Here is a 26,045-nt window from a genome sequence, read left to right as displayed (position 1 = left end):
AGAATCATCTTAATAGTAAGTACTTTGTAGCCATACATGAGTCTTTTGTGTGTATTCTTCTTGTCATTGTGTTGTTTCTTTCTGTATATATGTGCTCACACACATGTATCCTATCCGTACCTATGTGTGTGAATACATAAAGTTTTTATTTAATAATTCCCGTTTAACATTTGCTTGTCACTGGTAATGCAAACAGTCACACATAGTGACCAATATAGTTTTTAGTTCTTATCTTAATTCAAGTTCTCTGTAACATGTTTTGCCTCATCATCCTTATCATTATCATGAGCATTGTATTGATCTTTTGTAAGTCAGAGTGCCCCTTTAGTGGCATGTGTGTCTGGGCGTACACATTATTCTCCCAGCACGCATAAACCTTAAACAAAGATGGAACCCTCTATGGCCCGAGGAAGAAGCACGCATGCTCTGAACGCGATACCACCTCTCCGGCTCTGTGGACCGGATGTGACTTCGCTCACAAGTCTCCAGCATCCCTCACTACCCAGACTGGGCTGCGAGTGCCGGAAACCACCGTACAAGCTGCCAGCTGGACTCCAGGGACACAGATACAGAGTGACTTCCCTGAATCTACACTATGCACTATACATTATGATACATTATGATCACAATGCGCTTATGTTTTATTCCTTTGTGAGCAGTTGACTTGTATCCTTACCATCATTAAATGGTCTTTTAATGCTGCACTTAAAGGCGCTGTGCTTTTTTTCCCTTGTCATCAGAAATGTTAATCTGCTTAAAGCATGGCAAAAACCTCCCATGAGTAATTACAGTATATACAGCCAGGAACAGTCTAAGCAGGTTTGTCCTGTGTTTTTATTCACCATGGTCTCAAACAAACAGTTTGCTGAACAAATAAAACATCTGCTCATTCTCTACTGTAACTAAACTTGGGACAAATTTGACTGATAGGATGCTCCACTAATGGGTTCCCCAACACAAACAAACAGCTCTTATAGCATTTTGTCCATGTTCTGTCAGCACTCAGCCTTTTCACGAAGCAGCAGTCTCCTACATTAGAGCGACATTGTGCGGGAGCTGGGCACATTACGTGGGAGCAGGAGACATTATGTGAGAGCAGGGAACAGTACATTAGAGCAGGGAAAATTACATGAGGAGGAAGTAGGGCACATTGCATGAGAGGGAAGAAGGGCGCATTGTGGTTCACACAGCTTGGCACATTGGCACACAGGGGACATTACATGATAGCAGGGCACATTTTGTGGGAGAAAGGCACATTTTGTGGGAGCAGGGCACATTACGTGGGAGCAGGGCCCATTGCATGGGATCAGGGAACATTTTGTGGGAGCAGGGCACATTCCATGGGAGCAGGGCACATTACATGAGGGTGAAGCAGGGCACATTGTGGAGCACACAGCTGGGTACATTATATGGGACAGATCCAGGGCACATTACATGAGGCAGTCCACAGGGAACATTACATGGGACTGACTGCAGGGCATATTAGATAGAGCACATTAATGGGACAGACTGCCTGGCACAACGTGGTAGACACATCTGGGCAGACTGCATGGGACAGACTGCAGGGAAAGCCATTGTTTTAAGAAAGCCACAAGTCTTGTTTGCAGTTTTCAAGAAGCCATGTGGGCTACACAACAAACATGTTCAGGAGGGTGCTCTAGTCAGATGAGACCAAAATGTAACCTTTTGTCCTAAAAGCTAAACACTATGTGTGGTGGAAAACGAACACTGCCCATCACCCTGAACACATCATCCCCACCGTGAAACATGGTGGTGGCATCATCATGTTGTGGGGATACTTTTCTTCAGCAGGGACAGGGAAGCTGGTCAGAGTTGATGGGAAGACGGATGGAGCCAAATACAGGGCAATCTTGGAAGAAAACAAAAGACTTGAGACTGGGGCGGAGGTTCACCTTCCAGCAGGGCAACAACCCTAAACATACAGAGCTACAATTGAATGGTTTAGATAAAAGCATATTCATGGTTTCGAATGGCCCAGCCAAAGCCCAGACCTGAATCCAATTGAGAATCTGAAAATTGCTGTTCACAGACAATCTCCATCCAATCCAGAGCTTGAGCTATTTTGCAAAGAAGAATGGGCAAAAATGTCACTCTCTAGTTGTGCAAAGCTAGTAGAGACATCCCCAAAAAGACTTGCAGTGAAAGGTGGTTCTACAAAGTATTGACTCAAGGGGGATGAATACAAATGCACGCCACACCTTATAGATATTGATTTGAAAGAAATGGAAAACCATTTATCATTTTCTTTCCACTTCACAATTATGTGCCACTTTGTGCTGGTCTATCACATAAGATCCCAATAAAATAAATGTTCACTTTTGGTTGTTGTAACATGACAAAATGTGGAAAATTTCAAGGGGTATGAATACTTTTTAAAGGCACTGTATATGCATTATGTAATCGGGGCTTATTTAATTGTTGTTAATCAGTATGTACTGTATGGTACCATTTTATCTTTAGATTTTAGATACAAGATTGTGTGAATTTCTCTAGTTTGTCACTTAAAAATTCCAATAAAGTAAAAAAAAAAAAAAAAATGGTAGTTCGCTGTGTCTGTCCCTGCTCTCGCTGAAGAAAAAGTTTCTGCTGCTGGTCCATTTCTACCCAGCTGTCAGTAGGAATTAAGGGCCAGATTCACGTAGAAGTGCGGCGGCGTAACGTATCGTAGATACGTTACACCGCCGCAAGTTTTCATAGCAAGTGCCTGATTCACAAAGCACTTGCAATGAAAACCTACGCCGGCGGCCTCCGGCGTAAGCCCGCGTAATTCAAAGGGGCGTGTGCCATTTAAATTAGGCACGCTCCCGCGCCGGACCTACTGCGCATGCTCCGTTCTGAAATTCCCGCCGTGCTTTGCGCGAACTGACGTAATTTTTTCGAACGGCGACGTGCGTAGCGTACTTCCGTATTCCCGGACGTCTTACGCAAGCGACGTGAATTTTTAAATTTCGACGCGGGAACGACGGCCATACTTTATACAGCACATATGTGTGCTGTGTAAAGTTAGGGCACCCAAAACGACGACTAACTTTGCGACGGGAAACTAGACTAGCAGCAACGTAGCGAACGCAAAAATCCGCCGTGAATCGCCGTAACTCCTAATTTGCATACCTGACGCTGGTTTACGACGCAAACTCCCCCCAGCGGCGGCCGCGGTACTGCATCCTAAGATCCGACAGTGTAAAACAATTACACCTGTCGGATCTTAGGGCCATCTATGCGTAACTGATTCTATGAAACAGTCACATAGATACTCTGAGAGATACTCCGTCGTATCTCCTTTGTGAATCTGGGCCTAAGAGACTGCAGATGATGCAGAATAAGAATTCACTACACTGTACTAGTGTACAAAGGAAAAAAAGAGAAGACTGCATAGAACGACAGCAGAGCAATGTAAAGATGGCCAAAAGCACTCCAATGTTAAATACCAAGGCTAGGTCCTAAATTTACTAGAGACAAATCCAGTTCACTTGGAATTGCAGTTGCTGTAGATCTGAGGGGAAGCTCTGAAATGACGTGAAAATGTATATCATCCAATTATGTACAAGCAAAGATTCTGTTAATTTTCCTTTCATGTTCCCCTCAGATCTACAGTGACTGCATTTCCAAGTGCACTTGTAGTGCACAGTGGATTTACCTTTAAAAAATCAACCCCAAACAGCACAGATCCAACAATATATGATCTGTAGCAAGTAAATACTCCACTTTAAGCACCCCAAACGTATAGAAGGGCCCTGACAACATAAAGAAAAATCCACAAAAGAAATTAAAACCTCAAAATATCACTTCTGAAACAATAGTCCACATTTTCTAAAGAGAAACTTTACAGCAAAAATGCAGATAAACCTAAAATACAGGCATTGTCCACATAAAATAAAAAATAAATACTTACAAAATAAACTAATAACCCCAATATACCAACCACTGAAACAAGCCCATTTTTAAAGGGGTGCCTTGCAGCTTCCAAAAAAAAAATGCATTTTAGGGAACAGCAACTAAAAGTGACTATGGACCTCAAATGAATCAAATTAAAAACAAAACAAAAAAGACACTAATAATAAGAAAAAATGCAGCAAATTTGCCAGAGAGCTAGCAATTAAAATTAAAATGCAGTTTCCTGACTGACCCTAATCCCCTCCTTCACCATTTGTTAGCTTGGTTTCAGGGAAAAAATTCCAATTCACTGGATGTTCTGTACACCGTTTTTATAGAGGTGCTAACCTAACCAAAAGTCCCATTATTAGCCCTTCTAAGGCCATAGATGAAAGGCCATGCAGTGTAGTATGATTTAAAAAAAAAAATCTCAAATAAATTAATACATAAATTTGCCAGGACCCCAAAACTTGAACCCATAGGATTCACCTTGAACCCATAGGAGTAGCAAACCCTACTACCTAAAGTCAAATAAATAGGAATAAATACTTCTTTTGAACACCAACTTTTGCCTAGGCAAGGATACTGTCACAGGAAAATGAAATCTCGCGCCAAATGAATTACACTAAATTATATACTTGATAAATCAAGTGACTAACTGAGTGAAGCTGCTCCCAAATAAAATCAGGTGACTGACTTGCATATATTGTATAGTGAGGTGAGGGGCGCTATATCAAAATAGTGGATGCGTGTCACAATGTGCGTTTGAGTAGTACACAGTGTAACTGTGTACCCAAATCTATGTGAAAACCCAAACAGATTATAGTTTAAACTCTATAAGTACAATAGTGCCAAATGCTGTGGAAAATAAATAAAATATATATAAAAAAAAAAAAAATTTAAAAGAATGTCCAGCAAATAAATAGTTAAGTGCAAAATGGATCCAGTGTTGTATCAAGTCCAGGTGCAAAATGCAAATAATCCAATCCCAAATCGCAGGGAAAAGTGCAAATGCTAAAGTGCTTGTGAATCTTCAAAATAGCCAAAGTGCGAGATAGAAGTGATCCGCCTTCACCTATAGGTCACCAGAATAATAATGGATGGCTCCTTACCACACGGTGTTGACCAGATTACTTAAAATATGGTCAATCAGGCTTGTTTTAAATGAGGATCAGCAGGGTCTCATTGGATTCCAATGTCAGCGATTGCAGCAAATGGTGTACCAAGAAAGGAGAAGAGATACCACCATAGTGTAAAACCATTTAATATACAAAAGTTAAAATTACAATGCCAAATGGCCTCTTACTGTTGCTGGTGCCCGTTCCCGGCACTGAGGCTGTAGGTGGTGGGGATAGTAAGACAAGATAAGAGATGGCCGCATCCTGGTCCACTAGCGTGCGTTCCACCGCTAGTTGTCCATCAACCAGTGAGACCGGAAGTGCGTGGCTATGCGTGTGCGCTCGGATACCGCCTCGACGTCACGTTTCAGTTAAACCGTCTTCAGGAAGCGTATCCAGCACACGCAACAGACATCTATTATATAGGTCTGTTTATCAGCCTGTGGGAGGGGCAATCGGATCATGTGACAGCCTCTGTCCCAGTTACCAAAGCTCACATATTAAACACATTATGGCTGTGCAAACTGTCTCCAATCATAAATCAATACATACATGTATCTGCTCGCTGCTTAAAATACCTGAAATGTATCTTTGAATTCTTATTTGGACGTGTTGAATTTGTTTAGAACTCTGGCATTTTTAATATGCTATGCAATGGGTCCATAGTGTTCTGTGCGCCATCTAGAGGGGTTATGTGGTATTGTGCAAAATAGCACCAGTATTCTAAATCCATCTAGATGCAGTGCGTTTTTAGTTCTCCCAGTTATATTATTATTTAATATGTGTGCCATTTGCGTAGCCTGTAAGATAGTTAAAATAGGTTAAAAAAAAATAAAAAATAATAAAAATTATACAATCCTACTCGAGTAGTACAAGGAGTGTGTATGTAACTTTAGTTGTAAAACAATCAAAATTCTACACTCCAAGGCTCAGGTGGTGCAAGGAATGTGTGTTTTCCCTCTACCCTTTTGTTTTGTGTGAGCCCAATTCAAGATGGGTTGGCCGATGGGTGATGTGCAAACTGCCCAGCCCCTTGGAGTGGGGATCTCCCAAAGTCCTCTGGGTGTGTGTATGGAATGATGCACTAAACTGTTTGTTTGCTCACCCCATAGGTCTGCCGTTCACGCATCAGTTAAAAAACAATTAAGGTCGAGCTCTATATTGAGCCCTAGTGGTCGCATAGTCCTTAGACGATGTATCCATTGAGTCTCGTTCTGAGATACTGCCTTAGTAAGGTCAGTACCACGCCAATGTTTGGTAATCCTATCAATTCCATAGAATTTTAACAGACTCGGGTCCCTGTTGTGGTACAAGTCAAAATGCTTAGACACGCTGTGTTCTGGGTACCCTTTAATTATATTGGCCACGTGTTCGTTTATTCTGACTTTAAGTTTGCGGGTAGTCCGGCCCACGTATTGCAGAGTGCACGGACATTCTAGGACGTACGTTACAAATTTGGAATGGCATGTTATCAATGGTTTGATAGTGAATTCTTGTCCAGTTACACTGGACGTGAACTTACTGATCTTTTTTCCTTGCCTTTTTGTTTTCTTACAGGATCTGCAGCGGGTGCAGTAGTGGAAGCTGGATCCGTCCAGGAAAGTGTGTGGCTTTTCTGGAGGATCTGGGACATTGGTGGCTACCATATTTCTCAGGCCTGGTGCTTTCTTATAGATAAAGGTGGGATGTTTCGGCAGGATTTTGACCAAATCCATGTCTTTTAAAAGTATAGGCCAAAACTCTTTGACAATTTTTTCCACACTTCTATATTGCCTGTGGTAACCTGATATAAAAGGTACATCTTCTTTTCTGGGGGGTCTCACTCTAGTTTCCAAGAGGGACTCCCTATCCATTGCCAAGACTTCTTGCTGCGTTTTCCACAATGCATTTTTGGTATAACCTTTTTCTATAAACTTCTCAGTTAATATTGCGGCTTGTAGTTCAAAATCCGCAACATCATCGCAGTTTCGACGGATCCTCATGTATTGCCCTTTTGGTATTGCACCCAGCCATTTTGGGTGATGGTAACTTGAAATAGGCACGAATCCGTTGCGGTCCGTTGGTTTAAAATACGTTTTTGTGAGGACCCGGCTGCCCTTTTTCGTTAGCGTAAGGTCCAAAAAATGGCTGGAAGTCTTACTGGACTCTGCTGTGAAACTGAGACCGTAGTTGTTGGTATTCATTTTGGATAAAAATTGTTCCAATGATGCTTGGGGACCTTCCCAGAATAGTAAAATATCGTCTATATACCTTCGGTAATATATAAGCGATGTAACATTGTCCTTAAAAATGGTCTCTTCCTCCCATCTGTTAAGTACCAGATTAGCTACACTGGGGGCATACCTGGCGCCCATTGCGACTCCTTTGATTTGCTTGTAGAAGTCTCCCTGGGCCCAGAAGTAGTTGTTTCCCATAGCTATTTTAAGACCCTTCACCAAATATCCAATTTGGGCCTGGGGTAATGAAGATTTTTCTTCCAAGGCCTCCTTTACTGCCAGAATTGCGTCTGCTTGCCGGATGTTGGTGTAAAGCGACTCTACGTCTACAGTTACCAACCACGTTTCCTCTGAAACTGTGATGGATGCTAACGATTTTATGAGTTCTTTGCTATCCTTGAGATAGGCTTTCCCCTGTACAACTAGGGGTTGGAGAAAGAAATCCAAATATTCTCCCACTCTGGAATAGAGTGATCCTATCCCACTGATGATGGGTCTTCCTGGTGGATGGGTCTTGTTTTTGTGTATCTTAGGCACAATGTAAAGGACAGGTGTGCGAGGTACTTTGGGCACTAGATAGTGTGCTTCTTTTTCTGTTAGGATGCATTGCACCTTCCCATCTTCCACCCATAGTGAAAGTTCTAATTTAAGTTTACCCAGCGGATCTCCCGAGAGTGGTAAATAGGTGTCAGTAGCACTCAGAAGACGGTCGATCTCTCCATAGTAGTCCGCCCTCTTGAGTATGACTACCCCTCCGCCTTTGTCTGCTGGGCGTACTACTATGTTTTTATTCTGTTCCAATGCTTTAATTCCCTCCATCACCAATTTGTTACTATGAGTGGTGCGTTTAATTTCCAAATCTTGGATTTTCCCTTGCACCATACTTTTGAAGACTTCCACATGATGGTGAGTCCCTTTTTGTGGATTGAATACCGAACTGTTTCTTAACCCGCTGTGTTGGAATCCTGTATTTTCTGTTTGGGGTTCATATGTGGTTTGTTTTGAAAAATGTTTTTTAATGTTTAATTTTCTCACGAATTTTTCCACATCTATGAAGGCCTCGAATTTATCCAGGCATTTGTTGGGGGCGAATTTTAGACCCTGTGACAGGACTGTTAATTCTGCCTGAGAAAGGTCTACCCCCGCCAAATTGAAAATGCCTTCCCCTAGTTGTCCCTGGCTCTTTTTCTTCCCGGTTCCCCCTCTTTTGCCTCTGGTTCTGCGTTTATTTTCGGGGGCTGGGATGAATTGGTGGGAATCTTGTAGGGCTCGTTCCAGCCCCTCCATTCCCCCCCTGGCTGCTGTCCAGGGTGTTGTTGTCCCTGTTTGCCTCTATGGTTGCCCCTGGATTTGCCTCTAGGGGGTCTCTGGGCATACTGTTGGGGACCCTGATAATAGTTGGAATAGTTGTAATCCATTGGGCGATTGTCCAAGGGTGCAAACCGGTTGTGATTGGGTGCCATATATGGAGCAGGTTGATAATTATTAGGAGGTCCTGGATGGTACCCACTATTGTATGGGGGCTGGGGTGGGGGTCCCCTCCCTCCCTGCTGTTGAGGCCCTTGTGATGTTTTTTTCGTTTTTTTGGGGGTAGAGGACTGGGTTTTGAATTTGTTAGCGGCTAAGGTAACTAAATTTTGTACTTCGATGTCTCTATCTATGGAGGAATCTTTGGAGCCAATAGGGTCAGATTTGATCTGCCATTTGTATACCTTGGAATCCTGGTAGTCTTTGGTATCCCTGTGGTACTTTTTTAATTTTTTGTTTTTTATATTCCCATCATATTTGGTCAGGTGACTTTGGAGGGTTTGAGCCCTCTCCAAGTACTCTTTGGATGCATTAAGGTGAAAAAACATTTACCTTTACAACCCCTTTAAGCCCACCATAATCAGATTGTATTTTGATCTGTCTATGGCTGAACACAATAGCACTGTGGGAGGAATTACCCCATCAACACTGACTGTATTGATGGGGGTATCAAAACATTTTCTTTCTTGAAGTAAAGAAAATTGCATGATATATGGCCTGCCTTATTTCTTCATCAGAGTGGTGTTAAATCAGCTTAAATTTACAAATAACACAATTGAAAAACCGTTAATTTCCATTTATTCTGAATTTAAAAGTATTAAAAAGAATAAGAACATTTTTAAATTGATCTTTAGATGGCCTCTGCTGAGTGTCCTATTTCCAAATTAGATAAATTAAAGGAGTAATAATAAACACAATTTTATATCATCTGTGGTCATCCTCTATGGCTATGGCTCTATGGCTCTATGGTGGTATTTTATCACCTCTGCGGTTTTTAGTTTTTGCGCTATAAACAAAAATAGAGCGACAATTTTGAAAAAAATTAATATTTTTTTACTTTTTGCTATAATAAATATCCCCCAAAAATATACTAAAAAACTATTTTTTCCTCAGTTTAGGCCGATACGTATTCTTCTACATATTTTTCATAAAAAAAAATCACAATAAGCGTTTATTGATTGGTTTGCTCAAAAGTTATAGCGTTTACAAAAAAGGGGATCGTTTTATGGCATTTTTATTAATATATTTTTTTTTACTAGTAATGGTGGCGATTTTTATCGGTCCTGCGACATTATGGTGGACACTTCGGACACTTTTGACACATTTTTTGGACCATTGGCATTTTTATAGCGATTTGTGCTGTAAAAATGCATTGATTATTATAAAAATGCCACTGGCAGGAAAGGGGTTAACACTAGGGGGCGAGGAAGGGATTAAGTATGTTCCCTGGGAGTGTTCTAACTGAAGGGGGGGTGAAACTGACTTGGGGAAATGACTGATCGCTGTTCATACATTGTATTAACAGACGGTCAGGCATTTCTCCTCCTGACAGCGAGCGATCGCGGGTGCCCGGCGGTGATCGCGGCCGCCGGGCACGTGCGTCAGCGCCAGGGGCGAGCGGGGGGCGAGCATGCGCCCCTATTGGCTGCTTGGTGAGATGACGTATAGCTACGTGATCTCGCCCAGCAGAGTCAACCAGCCGCAGTATAACTGCGGCGGCTGGTTTGGCAAGCAGTTAAAGGGCAATTTTAAAATTCAAATTTTAAAACTTAAAGTAGGATATCTGCCCACGAGGGAACTGTTGTCACTGGGGCTGGAAGCCACAGAGACCACTAAAATACAACAACAAAAAAGTGAGAAAGGTTCTTAAGCTGCAGGAATGTCAAAGGAAAAGATCCAAACATCATGAAGCAGATCCATGAGCATGAAGTGAGATAAATGTCAGCCTCATCCAGACTCCAACCAAGCCATGCCCTCAACGTGTTTCACTCTGCCCTTTGAAGATTAATCATGGGGATCCCATTCCCCATAATTAACCTCTTCAGGCCAACCTAGCACAAACATGCAGCCCCAATGGACTAGGCTTTTTTCAGTAAGGGCTGCATATTTGCGTATCTCCCTTTGTGTATGACGCTCTCACACATGGCTGCATTGGGGAGACAGAGCTACATTGGGGACACATGGCTGCAATGGGGACACAGGGCTGCAATGGGGACACAGGGCTGCAATTGGGACACAGAGCTGCATTGGGGACACAGGCTGAATTGGAAACACATGGCTACGCTGGCGGACACGTGGCTGCACTGGCGGACACGTGGCTGCACTGGCAGCTGCATTGGGGACACATACAGTACCTAGGGTTGCCACCTCATCCCTTTAAAACAGAACACATATTAATTACAAGAGTTCTGAGGCTAATTTAATGCAGATAAGGCACCAAGTGAGTTTAATTACCACCTTAATCAGCCACAGAACCTGTGTAATTAATATGTGTTCTGTTTTAAAGGGATGAGGTGGCAACCCTAACAGTACCTGTCACCAAGAATGTGTTTCCAGCATGACGGCATCGCGCTGATTCTCTGCGACATGGTGCCGACATCTCGTACTCGCTGGAATATGAAAAGCACATTCCAGCGAGAGCGTCATAGAAGCGAGTCGTAATAATTCCAGGTCACCTGTTCACTGTGATAGCCTCTGATTGGCAATCACACAGTGGTCAGTCACTGTAAAGCCCACCCCCGTGTTTTTTTCTGTGAATTAAGGAGAGGGATACATCATATTTCTCTTGCTTCTTGCAAAGAAAAAAAAATGTGTGTTTAAAAAAATAAAAATGATAATAAAAAAATTTAAGAAAAAAAAATCTAGATCAGGGTTTGATCCAGGTCAGTGCCAGTGTTAGTGTTTGGGTCAAGGTCAAAGGTCAAGCTTGGGGTCAAAAGTCAGGGTCAATATTTTTTTTTGGACAGAGTTTTTTTTATTATTATTATCAGGGACATTTAGTGTCAGCGTCAGTGTGTTTGAGGTAGGATAAAAAAAAGCAAAATGCGCAGTATTGTTTTTGGGCTGTACAAACAACAACTAACATACCCAAATGTGGTATTGCTATGATCTCCAGGAGCAAGAGAATTTAATTTGGGTTGTCCTTTGGTGAAAGGTTATGGTAGTAGCAAGAAATATACAGGTACATTTAAAAAATATATGTTATTTTTTTTTACTATTTTGAGACAGTTGTCCTTTGATAATTAAAAACATTAGGGGGATATCCATTACCATTTGCCACCATATGAAAGCCCCATTTGTCCTGAAAAAAAACCTGGTACAATCCACCTAAATGCACAACGTAGTTGTGGTGATATGTACTGTTTTACTAACACATGTCATAGTTTTAAAATTGTGCTTAGGCATTAGGATTTTTTTACCTTTGGCGTGACGTGATTAAGCTTGAAGGGGCGGAGCATGGTCTGAGGCTGCCATTTATCTCATTTCATGCACATGGGTCTGCTTCATGATGTGCGGCTTATGGATCTTTTCCTTTGACGTATACATAGTTACATTGCTAGCTATCAGTGTGGTATCATTAGTGGTGGTTAGCTGGCTCCTGTCTAAATTGGCCCTAATATGTGTATGTATGAATGTGAGTTAGGGATCTTAGATTGTAAGCTCCTTGAGGTCAGGGAATCAACTCATGTGAGCGTACAATAATGATGTAAAGTGCTGCATATATTGTCAGTGCTATATAAATATCTGTAATAAATAAATGAATAGCCTGGACTGGTTTTAATTTGGAAGCTACCATGAATCAACAGCCATGTTCTGGTGCCATTTATTGCCACCATGAATGACAGTGACAATAAATCTTACTCTGGATGTTATGAAGAATTCTGCAATGGGTGCTTAATTGTTCTCACGTGGTTCCTATACTTAGGATTTGACTACTCCCCCTCCATTTAGAATCCTTAATAGTTCTTTCTATAGTAACCAAGTGTGGTCTAAAGCTAGAGGGAGCTTATGGCCTTGTTGGGGCCACCCAAGTCAGACAGGTTGAAGACTGGGGTTCAGACAAAGAGCATTTCACAAGATTAGGCAGGGCTGTATAGGCATGGTGAAGTGAACCTTCCAAAAGAAGACAATGATGATGAAAAATCAATCAGTATATGGTTAAAAAAATGCACTCATTTTCTCCCAGTAGTATGACTCTGTATGCCCATTTCCTACCAACTCAAAACTGTTGATAAAACATATGATACAAAAGCAAAGAAATAGCTGAACTACCAGAATAATGCAAAAAATCCCATCCATTGTGAACTAATATTAGCCCCTTGAACAGGCAAGCTGGTCAGTTAATCCTTTTAATGATGTATTAGACAATATACTTGTATGTTCTATTTTTTTTATAACAACTAATTTTGTAGTGTGACTGCAGATACGCAGTTGTTGACCTGATTTAAAAAAAAAATCTACAGTCTCATCTAATGGAGAGGTGATATTAGAAAGTCAATTGCACTTCACTGTACACGCTTCACCTAGATTGTCTGTGATAGGAGAATGAGAAAACGTGTGTGCGCATCCTACAACTATCAGAAATTCTTGACATGGTTATTTATTATTATAAAGTCCAACACAATTTTAATTGCCCAGGTTGAAAGGTTGCACGTCAGGAAAACACAGACTTTGCTCTAATTGTTTACTATTGAGTGCATCACTAGTAGACAAGTATATGTATTGTAAATTATTGATGGATTGCTATCATTTCCTGTTTGTAGACACTTGTTGCATTGTGGTCATGGGGACACGCATTGAGCGCTGACATAATGTGATGCAGGTTCTTTGGAACAGACAGGTGGATGGACTGATTAGCATTTGTAATTAACAGAGTGTGATTCACATTTGGACTGACGGGCGAACGTGTGGGCGTAACATGATGCGTGTTAGAGGTCAGCCCATTGATAAAGGGGAAGTTATGAGTCCGTGTAAACCAACCCTGCATGAAGAAGTACAGAGAGACGAAACTAGTCTAGGGGAAGTTACACGGCACACCAAGGAAGCATCCGAGTACCGACCATCGCATGTGTAGTGTGTTTTTTGAAGTGACGAGTGAGACGAACGTAGCAGGGGGTGAGGCTGACGGTTTTTATTTAGGTCCACTGTGACCATAATGCAACAAGATAATCACCTGTGGGGAACCCGCTGCTTAGTTCACTATTGATTTGCTGTATCAAATGTGAGTGAAGCTGTTTTACTGATTTTAAATAAACAAGTTTGGTGGAATTGGTCAGTTCGTGTGGAGAAATATTTTGCTGCATGAGAATGCAAGGCATATCGCATTGGTAAGCACAATTCTTATGGGTGTGGAGTCACTGAGCACTTTGGTGTGGTGAAAGGTCTCATATTAAGAAGATTTTTTGAAGATTTGTTTTCCTTTGGACACTTTAATTGTTTTCACCTGGAATATTATCACCTTGGATCTTCTATGTGGACGTTTTTTCACATATATATTTATACAATTTTTTCACTTTATTTATATATTCCTGCATTCCTCACAATATTTTCTGTATCACGAATGTATTGTTTAATATTTAGAAACATTTAGTTATTTTTTAGCGCTACTATTTTGTTCATTCAGAATTTTTGGTACACATTATTATTTCTTAAGTAGCTGCTTTTTTTGAGGTTCGCACAGTTATTGGCGCAGTGGGGTTGAAGGAATTAGAAGGAGCGCCTATTATTTTCTTTTTTTTCACTATTTGTTTAGTACAAGGTTGCATTGAAAAGAGCCACCCTACGTGATCAGACCTTGAAAATGGAAAACACCTGAAGTGAGAAGGCAATGAGACGTATAGATGTATATGAATGAATATAAAACCATCTGTCACATGCGATATACATATACATGTGGTTTCTCATCGCTATCTCAAAGAAATCTCTCCTTCAAGGTGTTTCCATAATGATGTAATAGAACAAATACCACTGTGCACGTAAATTAACAATAACACTGCATTTTTTTTGATGGTACACAAAAAATCGCTGATCCCTGTGCATGTTCTAATGACAATTAATGTATGAAACATCATTAACCACTTCCCACCCGGCCACTGTACATATACGGCGATCTCTCCTGAGTAAACGTTCAGTAACGTCCCTCAGAAGGAGGGGGATCACGCGTGTGCGTTCCCGATGCACTCGTGTCACCCGGTCACGGCGCATCTCAGATCAGCAGGAGGGCTCTGTGATTGGCCCTCCTGATCACATGACAGGCGTGTCCAATCACAGCCGTCATGTGATGTAAACACAGAGCCGGTTGCTAGGCGATCAGCTCACCTCTCCTGACAAAGAAGTTGTCGGTGAGGAGAGGAGAGGGATCGCTGCAGCCCAGCTGGTGATCAGAGAGTATGAGCTGTTTTTTTACAGCTTTTTACTCACTGATCACCAGCCTAGTGTCACACACAATGTAAAATACACACAGTAAACACACATGTCCCCCAAAACACATGTCCCCATACACACATGTCTCCACACACATGTCCCCATACACACATGTCCCCATACACACATGTCCCCACACACATGTCCCCACATAGTAAAAACACCTGGTCCCCACATATGTAACAGTAAAATCACATGTCCCAATGATCATTTGCACACATTTGTCTGTGATCCCCTGCGCACATCTGTACATGATCATTTGCGTACATATGTCCGTGATCACACAAACCAATTATACACTTAACAGATTTTTTTTTACCAAAAACATGTAGCAGAATACATTTTGGCTTAAATTTATGACAAAATTAGATTTTATTGGATTTCTTTTAAAATAGAAGAAAATATATATATATATATTTTTTTTTTTTCAAATTTCTGCTCTTTTTCCGCTTATATCGCAGAAAATAAAAACAGAGTCATGAATAAATACCACCAAAAGAAAGCTCTATTTGTGCAAACAAAATGATAAACAATTTAATTGGGTACAGTGTAGCATGACTGCGCAATTGCCATTGAAAGTGCGAGAGTGCTGAAAGCTGAAAATTGGCCTGGGAAGTAAAGGGGCGAAAGAGCCCAGTATTGATGTGGTTAAATACAAATGGTAACCGTAAACATGTTAAAAACTATAGTTAAAAATAAATGTCTTATGGAATGGACTAGAAAGGCTTAAAGCTTTGAGCCTGACAAGCATGGGCATGCGGTCGCCCCTCTCTTTGTAAAACATAGAGATTAGTTATATAATAGGATACATGTTGGGTAGTTATGCACAGGTTAATGTTTTCGGGACAGGGCCCCTTTAAGAGGTTTTCAAATATGAAAAGGGATGAGTTTAAGTTTGAACAGGCTGATTGGGATTGCACAGATAGTCAAGTGACCCTGCTGAATGTTCTGGAAAGGGGCTTATTATATATAGGACCCCTCACACAGGTATACCCGCCAGTGACCACCTAGTCAGATTAGGTGCAACAATCTCCCCACCCCCCTACCTTGTTGCTAAGCACGATTATGTGGTCTGTCACCCTGCACAAGTGTAGAGGGGACTTTGGTTTAAAATTGTTCTGTATGCTCGAGTCCTTTAAGACTGAGCTGTTTTGAGTTTATTGTTAAGATTTATGGATTTTATGAATTGATAAAATTATCATAATTATCATAATACTAAGAAGTAGTTTTTGTTTATTTAAATAGGTATTATAAGTTTGGTATTCGGGGAGGGTAGGTTCCCATGTTGTATTTTTTTCAATAGTACGTTCACAAACAAAAGAGTTAGAGATAGCGATGAGAAACCGCATTTATATGTACATCGCATGTGACAGACATATACGTCTCATTGCCTTCTCACTAACAGGTGTTTTCCATTTTCAATTTTCAAGGTCTGATCACGTAGGGTGGGGGGTCTTTTCAATGCATCCTTGTACTGAGTGGTCACCTATGTTTATCTCTCCCTACTTATATACATGGTCAGACCTTGATATTTTAGCTTTGACTAAGCACCAACATATGATGTGAAACGCGTCAGCTGTTTTTCCCTGCCTTGTTGAAACATGAAGTGACTGTACTGGATTTCATTTGTCATTTAAGATATTAATAAAGATATCTTCAAAGGTGTGCGGTCGTCCAGGACTTTTCTTGCTTCTCTCCCATAAGTCATTGCAAGGCTGACAGTTAAAGGCATGAAACCCACAGGCAGAGGCATGATGGGATTGGAGTTTCTGAACAGCTGGAGGGCTGCCATTTTGAGACACCTGCTGTAAAGCATTGCACCAGCAATCAACAGATCATTGGTTCCATGTAGGTCTCCATCAGATCTGTCAGTATATCTGTGCACCCGTACATTCTGTACGACCAGGCAGATACGCTGACAGGAAGAAATCAGTGAACTACCATGGCGCTAGACAGCACCGTGGTAGTTCGTTGAGAACTACAAGCTGACAACCGCAAAAGATGTTGGGGCTTGTAGTTCATTCACACACAGGGCTGTGTAAATGAATGATGTGGCCATGTGCCAGCTAGTACAGGAAACGTTTTCTAGTACTGCCGCCACGGAGGGGCAGCAGGCATTGGCTGCAGCATTGGGAACGTGGTATATGTTCCACACTAAAACTGGGTGGAACATTTGACATGTTCCCAAAGGTAAACTTATCCATGAAATTCCCAAAGGTAAACATTACTTGTTTGAATAAGGTTTGGGAGAACAGTGTTTTCAATATGAAGCTAGGTTAAAAAAAACAGGGATTGGGACCTATAGAACTTTTACCTAGCAGGAGGAAAGTTCAAACCTAATCTTAAGGCCCATACACTCAATCAGACTTTTTGACAACAAACTTCAAAATGAGCAGGTTTTTCAAAAAATATGACAGTGTGTACAATCCATCGGACAAACCTTTTCGATTTTCATTGGACAAAAGTTTGCTCTTCAAACAGACAAACTTTTCAGCAACAAAAGTCCTATGGTGCAAAGTCCTGCCGTGTGTACAGAAATCCATCGTACTTAAGTCCAAAGTACAAACACGCATGCTCAGAACCAATGCAAAAGATCAGACAACAATACAGAAGTTGACCAAAGGGTGGTGGTAAAAAACACATGATTTCGGAAAGTTTGCTGAAAAAGTCCTGGACTGACCTGGGAGGCAACACCTCTCCCCTGGTTCCAGTCTCTTCTCCTGCCTCATGGTGACTCATCCCCCTCAGGCAAACAAGATGGCGTACTGGTTATTTCCCCCCCCCAGCATGCTAGGGTGTAGTTCTGTCCCCTATTGACTGCTATGGGACTGTTTACTCAAGGGACTATATGTCCCCCAATTCTTTGCTGCAGTCCTGCTTGTTAGTGATTGGCTATCTCCCCATACCAATCAGTATGCAGAGGAGGGAACAGACAAATGGATGTCAAATGGATGTCTGTATGTGTGTGTCAGGGACCTGCCAATAGGCTCCGGCGTGCACGCATGCGCACACTTACTGATGGTCAGAATCAGCACCAATCGCCTATTCATGTGCGCAGGCGCGTCCCACATGCACACGGATATGAGCCAAATGCGCGTATCTGTGCGCCAAATGTGCGCGCTCGTATGTGCGCGCATGCGCCTACTACACGCGCACGTGCACGATGGCGGGAACGCGCGCGTGCGCGTTAATGCGCGATTGGCGCCACTCAGCCTTTAAAAAGCAAGCAGCTGCAGTGACACTTTGCTGTCTGATCTGCAGCATTGTATCTGTGAAACTTGTGACCTGTTGTAACCTGTTACCTCAAACCGACCCGGCTCCGTCTGACCATCCGACCCTCTCCACTCCGACCCCTGGCTTGCTCTGACTCCGCTCTGCTCTCCTGCCCATCGTTACCAGACCCTGTGCCTGAATCTGACTACGCTTGCCTAACCCACCTGATTATCTGCTAACCCGGTTTTGCTTCACCAGCTCCTGCTATCCAGTGCCTGTACCAGCTCCAGAGACGCTGTCTCCTACAACCACCGTCCCGAAGGACCACCACTGGTGCCGAGCTGCTATCATCACCAGGCACTCCTACCTCGCCGTGCTCCCGAGCTTGCTGTCCCAACTCCAGCAGCTCCAGAGCCGGGGCTGTAAGAGAGGCCTCCTCCTGCACACTAGGCTCTGGCTACAAGGTACGTTCCAGTACATAACAGTGTGTGAGCACCGTTCACATTATTAATCAGTCAGTGAGAAGGAAAAGGAGGCAGAAAAATCCCCTGCAGGAGCTGACAGGCACGTTCTCCCTTCTTTGAGAGCCCCGGTCAACTTGACATGGCTGTGGGAGTTGTGAGCTTCGGTCATCTTGGCATGGCCACAGGAGATGCGGGGCACCCTCTAGACTCAAAAAATAAAAAATGGGGCAGACTCATTGGACTGCCCGTTAGTACCTACACTGCAACGTTGTCACCCACTTGAACTGCTGTAGCCATTATAATTCTGTAGACTGAGGAAGATGATTTTCAGCCGTGTCACTCCTAAGACCCCTCCTCCTAAATGTCAGTTGGTGGATGACACACCCAGCCCCACCTCCATGCATTGTGATTGACAGAATATTGTCTGGGGAGAAAAGTGAGTAAGATATGGACGTCAGAGTTAAAAATAAATGCAAGGGGACCCTCTAATACTTATTGTTCCTCCTCTCTTTTCCCTCAGCTACCCAGTCTCATATGAAATATACTTTTCACACTTGCACAATCACGTCAAAAAGTGTAGCAAAACCCTGTTGTACTCAGTTGAAGAAACTTCTGTTACTGATATGTCTTTAGTCATTATGTACAATGCATCTACTGAGATTTAGCATATATTACCTTTGTACATGCTCATCTACATTGTGCATATTTTACTGTACTGTACCCTTTACTGTGTCAATCATAAAAATAAACGTTTAGGAAAAAAAAATGTTTGAGACTGGGTGTTCATGTCAAAGGGAAATCATACATGGTTTCCACAGGCAGGGTATTTTTGCTAAAAGAAAAAAGGCAGAATGAGACTACAGTCATCTCATATCTATAGGGAGCTGTATACAAACTACACACCTGACTTACATGTTGGCACCAGAGGGATTCTGGCAGAGCAAGTTTTCCCCAGCAGCCAATCAGAGGAGTTTTCCCTCGTGGGGCATGCTGGGGGAGAGTATATCTGTGACAGATGTCATGTGCTCAAAATCTTCGCGGGGTCCCGGTTCTAGGTGCGGCATCTACCTTTAGGGTGCGTGCATCCATGGACCCCGCCAGCGCGGCCCACCTGGCCAAATTTGCAGGCTACACAGAACCTCATCCGGAGGTAAAAAGGGACTCCAGTGACTTACTGGGTCCCCAGTTCTATTGAGAGGATCCCAGGCTGGGTGCCGTTCGATTGGGGGGTCGGCTTGAGGAGAACCCGGATGCAGGTTGTCCAACAGGGCTTGAACGAACCAATCGGGGATCTGGTGACTGGAATGCTGACAGGTATGCTTTGCTGTCATTCGGTGACCTATGCTAAAACTTACTGGGAGGATTCGCTCTAATCATCCATCTAGCTCGCTTAAAGTAATAGGCCTGTGGCAGAGGCCCTAGAGCCAGGCCTGTGAGAGAGACCTGTTCTTCCCAGCAACTCTAAAGTGACACCTCGGCTGCCAGGCTTATGATAGGGGTCTGTCCGGGGGCACTTGTCCCACTCTGGCTAGAGTGGCGACGAACCACAATCTGATACTACTGAGAGCAGGACTGCTCGGTTCATATCCAGGCCTGATACTGCAAGGTTCTCCTCTTTTTCTTCATCAACCTTTTTCTCCCTATTTGATGTTGATGTTGGCCGTGTTGGCCTGGAAATAAAGCATTGGAAAACCCTTTATTCACTGTCTGGACCTTCGCTTACTATCCTGTTTCTCAAACTGCACCCCTAGACCACATCAAGGTAACTTAATACGCCGATCCTAACAACAAATCAGCGGCTCCTTCGGGGGTAGCGCTACATACAGTATAAGTGGGAGTCATTGTAGTTTTTTGCACTGTGTTATGAAATCCATATGACTTCCTGTTGGAGGTCTCTGAGGACTGGCTTACTCCAGACAACATACACCCACAAAAGCCTATTATGAGGAAAAGGTATCCATTGTAATTTTGAGTGCCCTTGTTTGTAACATCTATCTCCTATTTCCTGTCTGGATCTGTTTACTTTTATGCTTGAGAGTGAAATAAATACACATGCAAGCTTAAATTATTCAGGTGGTACCTAGAATTCCAGCACCACACACTCAGCACTAATGCTCCTATAAACACTTGTCTTATTTTGTTACTGTGTGTGTCGACTTCTGTTAGAATTGCCTAAAAGAACATGTAGTATCAGATGGATCTAACAACAGCTTTTAAACTTGAGGAAAACAATTTCAATTGTTTAATACCGTCACTATTTTATATTGGAGTGGTAATTTTGTAAATGTTTGCATTTGTAAGCGTTATTTTCAGGGCTGTACCTCTCAATTAGATGACACAAATAGTATGGGTTTTCTGAAAATACCAAAGACTTACATATGTATTAAAAATAAAAATAAACTGTTACCGCGATCTACCACCATTTCATCAAACCTGGCCCTATGATCATTTTTAAAGAAAGGATTATTTGCATTATTTACAAAGTTGAGGCAATCAATACAACGGTGTGTATGGACAAAATGCCCACAATATCAAAACATAGTATAGTGGCTATTACAATTTTGTATAGAACTAAAAAAGAAAAGACGTAAGAAAAGATGGAGAATAGACATATAAAATGGGCAAAACAAAAGCCTTATATCCAAAAAATTATTTGCTACTTCTATGACAAAATCGCAAAGCTGTAGTAAACAGTACGATCCTATTAACTTGGGAAACCATTAATAGTTGGAAAATATCCAGTTGCATTTTTGTATGGCTTATTCATCTTACTGCCTGTTTGGAAACTGGAAACAGGCTGGTTAGACTGTAGAACTCCTTATTCACCAGAGTCATAATGAGAACTTCTTATTTCTCTTAGCTTTAGCTCTGAGTCACACCTGTGCATTTTGTGGACCATCTCGTCTTCACTTTCCAATGGCTAAAGGCCTGTACACACGATAAGAAAATCGGAAGTTCAATTTTGTCCAACGAATGATCTGCCAATTTTTGGATCGTTAGTATGGTGCTTTTGACAGCCGATTACGAATTTTCGGATGACAAATACTGTATGTGCAGTCTATAACATTTTTATTGTATGTGAACACAATGTCTAATTTTCGTATACTTAGTACAGTTTACATCTAAAAAAGATCATAAGAGCAAGACTACACATGTTCAGAAACAAAAAAAAAAATCATACAAAATAATTCAACACATAACATCACTTCTGAAAGTGGAATTCTGTCGTACGAGATTTTTCGTATGAAAGTAACCTCTTCATTTGCGACATGAGACTAGCATGCAACAAAAATGGAAAATTTTATCAAATACTTACCATAATTTTTCTTTCCTGACGCCAAACCATGGCAGCATACTAGTGATAGAGCTCCGCCTCTTGACCACTCCCTCAGGACCAGTGAATAGCATGAAATAAAGGCATGGTTAGCCGCCACCCCATTCTTTGTTACAAGCCACATACCGGAACGCACATGGATGGGCTCATATGCTGCCATGGTTTGGCGTCAGGAAAGGAAAATTACGGTAAGTATTTGATACAATTTTCCTTTTCTTGATGCCAACATGGCAGCATACTAGTGATAAATAACTAGCTGACAGGGTGGGATCTACTTCTCCAACCAATCTTCTAATTAGGATGAGACAGAGGACTGAATAGTCCTTCCTACAAAGTTCCCTGATGACAAGGACCCCGGGTCTATTCTGTCAAGTTTGAGTAGGAATGTTGGGACGACCACGATACCCCTCTACAGATAGACACCATAGATTTTTTTGAATGTGTTGCCTATGAGGCTTCAAAACTGCTCTGGTAGAGTGCTACACCACCGCTGACGGAGGCTTGCGACCCCTAGTCCTATATGCACAACCAAGTCTGCTAGGGTCCAGGCTCTTTCCCTTGATTCCCAGCTGGAATGACAAAAGGTTTATTTAGATGACCTGTAGCTCTTAAAAATTCAAATATATAATAAAATAATTCTAATCAAAGGTGATATAAATGATGCATACTAATGGAAACAAACATAATAAAACCAATAATCCAATAATGTCTATTATATTAGAAATAATGAACCAATAAATGAATGTCCATATGTGACCATAAAAAATAAATAATGAACCAATAAATGAATGTCCATATGTGACCATAAAAAACATCCACCACGTGTCACAACTGTATTTGAAGTGATGAAACAAATGATAAAAGTGACTTCTTGTGTGCAGAGATAACCCTCCACTGATAAGGATGTAGGCTTACCGGAACATATGGACTCAAAGAAATATATATCTCATGAGTCAAACAGGCTTAAGGATTGATCTGAACTCCAAAGAGATCTCTTTCAGAAAAGATAGGTCGACCAATGGCTCTTCAACAGAGATGCATTCACCCAATGATGAGTAGACAATAGTCACAATGACTTACAGCATGCCCTCAGTACGTTTTCAATGATATACAATTGTGGAGAAGGAGAAAAGAGGCAACATAGCGTAATTCCATAAAAAGTAGTAAGGTTTAATAAGCAAATGCACTTACATATGACGTGTTATGACATGAAACAGTGAAGAAACATGTAGCGCTAGTGAAAAAAACACACAGGATATCCAGATGAATGGCTGTAGTCCTGGACTGGAACCTCACCGTGGGTAAATTCGCTCAGACTCAGATTCTCAGCAGAAAAAGAAGATCGACTTATTCCAAAGCGACAATCGGTGGTGCAAAAAGTGGTATCCACTTACAGGAGAGTAGGCACAATCATGGAGTATGAAAAAACTTTGTATCCAAACAGGTCATGCAGGAGAAAAGAAAAAAACAATGCTCCGGATGGTGCAGATAAAAGAGGATACGGTTTTATTGTAGTAAAACCAAATAACATAAAAGTGATCACTGTAGCATAAAAGTAGTAAAAGCAATATGGGGAGCAGGTATAACAAGCCCGACGCGTTTCGTCCAAGTGGACTTCAACTGGGGCATCTGATGCCCCAGTTGAAGTCGGGCTTGTTATACCTGCTCCCCATATTGCTTTTACTACTTTTATGCTACAGTGATCATTTTTATGTTATTTGGTTTTACTACAATAAAACCGTATCCTCTTTTATCTGCACCATCCGGAGCATTGTTTTTTTCTTTTCTCCTGCATGACCTGTTTGGATACAAAGTTTTTTCATACTCCATGATTGTGCCTACTCTCCTGTAAGTGGATACCACTTTTTGCAACACCGATTGTCGCTTTGGAATAAGTCGATCTTCTTTTTCTGCTGAGAATCTGAGTCTGAGCGAATTTACCCACGGTGAGGTTCCAGTCCAGGACTACAGCCATTCATCTGGATATCCTGTGTGGAAGTCTACCATTGGGCCCTCGTCCAGCTGAGCAGACTCGAGTGGAGTCCTTCCATGCGTTTATGATCTGTTGTCGCTGACAAGCAGATCCACGCTATCCGGTAAGAGTATTCCATCTACTCCTGTTTTATCGTGCAGAATGTCCCCTCCATGACGATGATGTGGTCATATGTTTTCTACTGATGGACTTTTTTTCTGTGTTTCTATTATTTAATGGACACTTATTTACAGATTACTGTGGTTTAATTGCATTTATCCATGGTTCTTTATGCACTTTCTTAAGTGTTTTTTTCACTAGCGCTACATGTTTCTTCACTATTTCTATTCAATTTTTGTCACATTGCTTGTGTAGCTGCTCATTTTATATTTCTAGATTAGCGCAGTTTTTTCCTTTTTTTGCATTATGACATGAAACGCATCGGGAGACTCCATTGCCGCCTTATATTTCATATTTTGACACGCGCTATAACTTCTCATCATATGTAAGTGCAGATGCTTTTCCAGTGATTAGACAAGCACCTATGTGGGACTTCCTGGTCAGCCTAAACCATTAAGTGGTGGTAGTGATGCCACCACTAATGTAACGACTTCTGGCTGCAGCAGCCATATGTTGGGGCACTCAGATCAGCTGACTAAATCTCACCATTTAGTTTGTTCATTCGGTGAACTGCATACAGCCTTGGTTTGTGTCAAACTCATGTTCAATCCAAAACTGAAACTCACTATTTGTCTACCTCCTACTATTGTACCTTCTTTATTATTATTTTAAACATACAGCTCTATATCAGGCTGAAAGTAAGGGGGGAACTAAAAATTCCATTTTACTTTCTGTATAAAAATAACTGTAGGATATGATTTACAAGTATTTATTCAACACATCATTTTTAAAGGAAGCTATTCTTTTTCTTTTAGGTTGGAGGCTATTTATGTTTTGCATAGTCTTCATGTGTGATATCTGCCAGAATAATATCCTCCGCTAGTGAAAACATAGAAACTTCCTTTTGGAGATAAGCCAAGTACTATCGTTAATGCAAAATACGTCATGGCAGATATTTCCTGCTTTTAAGAGAAGTTAAAGGCTTACTCAAGTATTCATTGTTCCTTTTTGAATCAAAGCATTATTTTCGCTATTGTACTATATTACACAATGTGCTGTTCAGCTGCATGAGTATTAAGAATTGTCTGGGACGCACATGGTGCTATGTTGTCCATAGCCCAATTTAATAAATGCAGCAAGTTAATAAAATAGCAAATGATGGTATTGGTGGTAATACAATCAATAGAGAGCTTCTCCAAGTCTTTTAAAAAGGACTTTCAAAAACATAAAAAGTGGCAGCTACCTACTTATAGTATTAATTATATTTTTGTTGTGTGGTCCATTTTTTTAAAATCTGAAGCCTCATACACATGCACGGTTTTCTTGGCAAGAACCAGCAAGAAAACTGCTGGCAGAGCTTTCTTGCCGAGTAAACCAAGCGTGTGTACGAGGCTTTCAGGTTTCTCGTCAAGAAAACTGCCCAGAATCTCAACGAGAAAAATAGAGCAGCCTGGCAGGTCAGGAAAGGGAGGGACGAGCAAGCACCCCTCCTCTGAACCATACCAGACTGCATGCCCTCAACATGGGGGGGTGGGTGCCAGTTTTTGATAAGTCCTTTATTAAAAAAATAGCTCCGAGCTGTCTTCTGCCAAGCCATCTTCTCCCGGTGCCATCTTCTCCCAGAGCCATCTTCTCCTGGTGCTGTCTTCTTGTGCTGTCTTCTCCTGGAGATGTCTTCTTCCAAAGCTGTCTTCTTCCTTGCCACCGCTGTCTTCTTCCTCACTGCTGATTGCCCATTAAATTTAAAAAAGGCCGCTCTTGTCCTGAGGCTGTCTTCTTCCATTGTGATGTCCCCTGCTGTCTGAAATCTCATATAATAATCATGGGGCCTGGCCATCTGATGACATCACTCGGAGAGCCCGGCCCTTGTAATGTCTCTGGGAGAAGAAGACAGCTTGGAGCTATTTTTTAAAAAAAAGGACTTGTCAAAAAACAGCTTTTTTTTGCATTTCACTGCTTTTGGGGTGAATGGGTAGGGATACG

Source organism: Rana temporaria, chromosome 2 (assembly GCF_905171775.1).
Source record: "Rana temporaria chromosome 2, aRanTem1.1, whole genome shotgun sequence".
Classification (NCBI taxonomy): Eukaryota; Metazoa; Chordata; class Amphibia; order Anura; family Ranidae; genus Rana; species Rana temporaria.
This window is presented reverse-complemented; position numbering follows the sequence as displayed.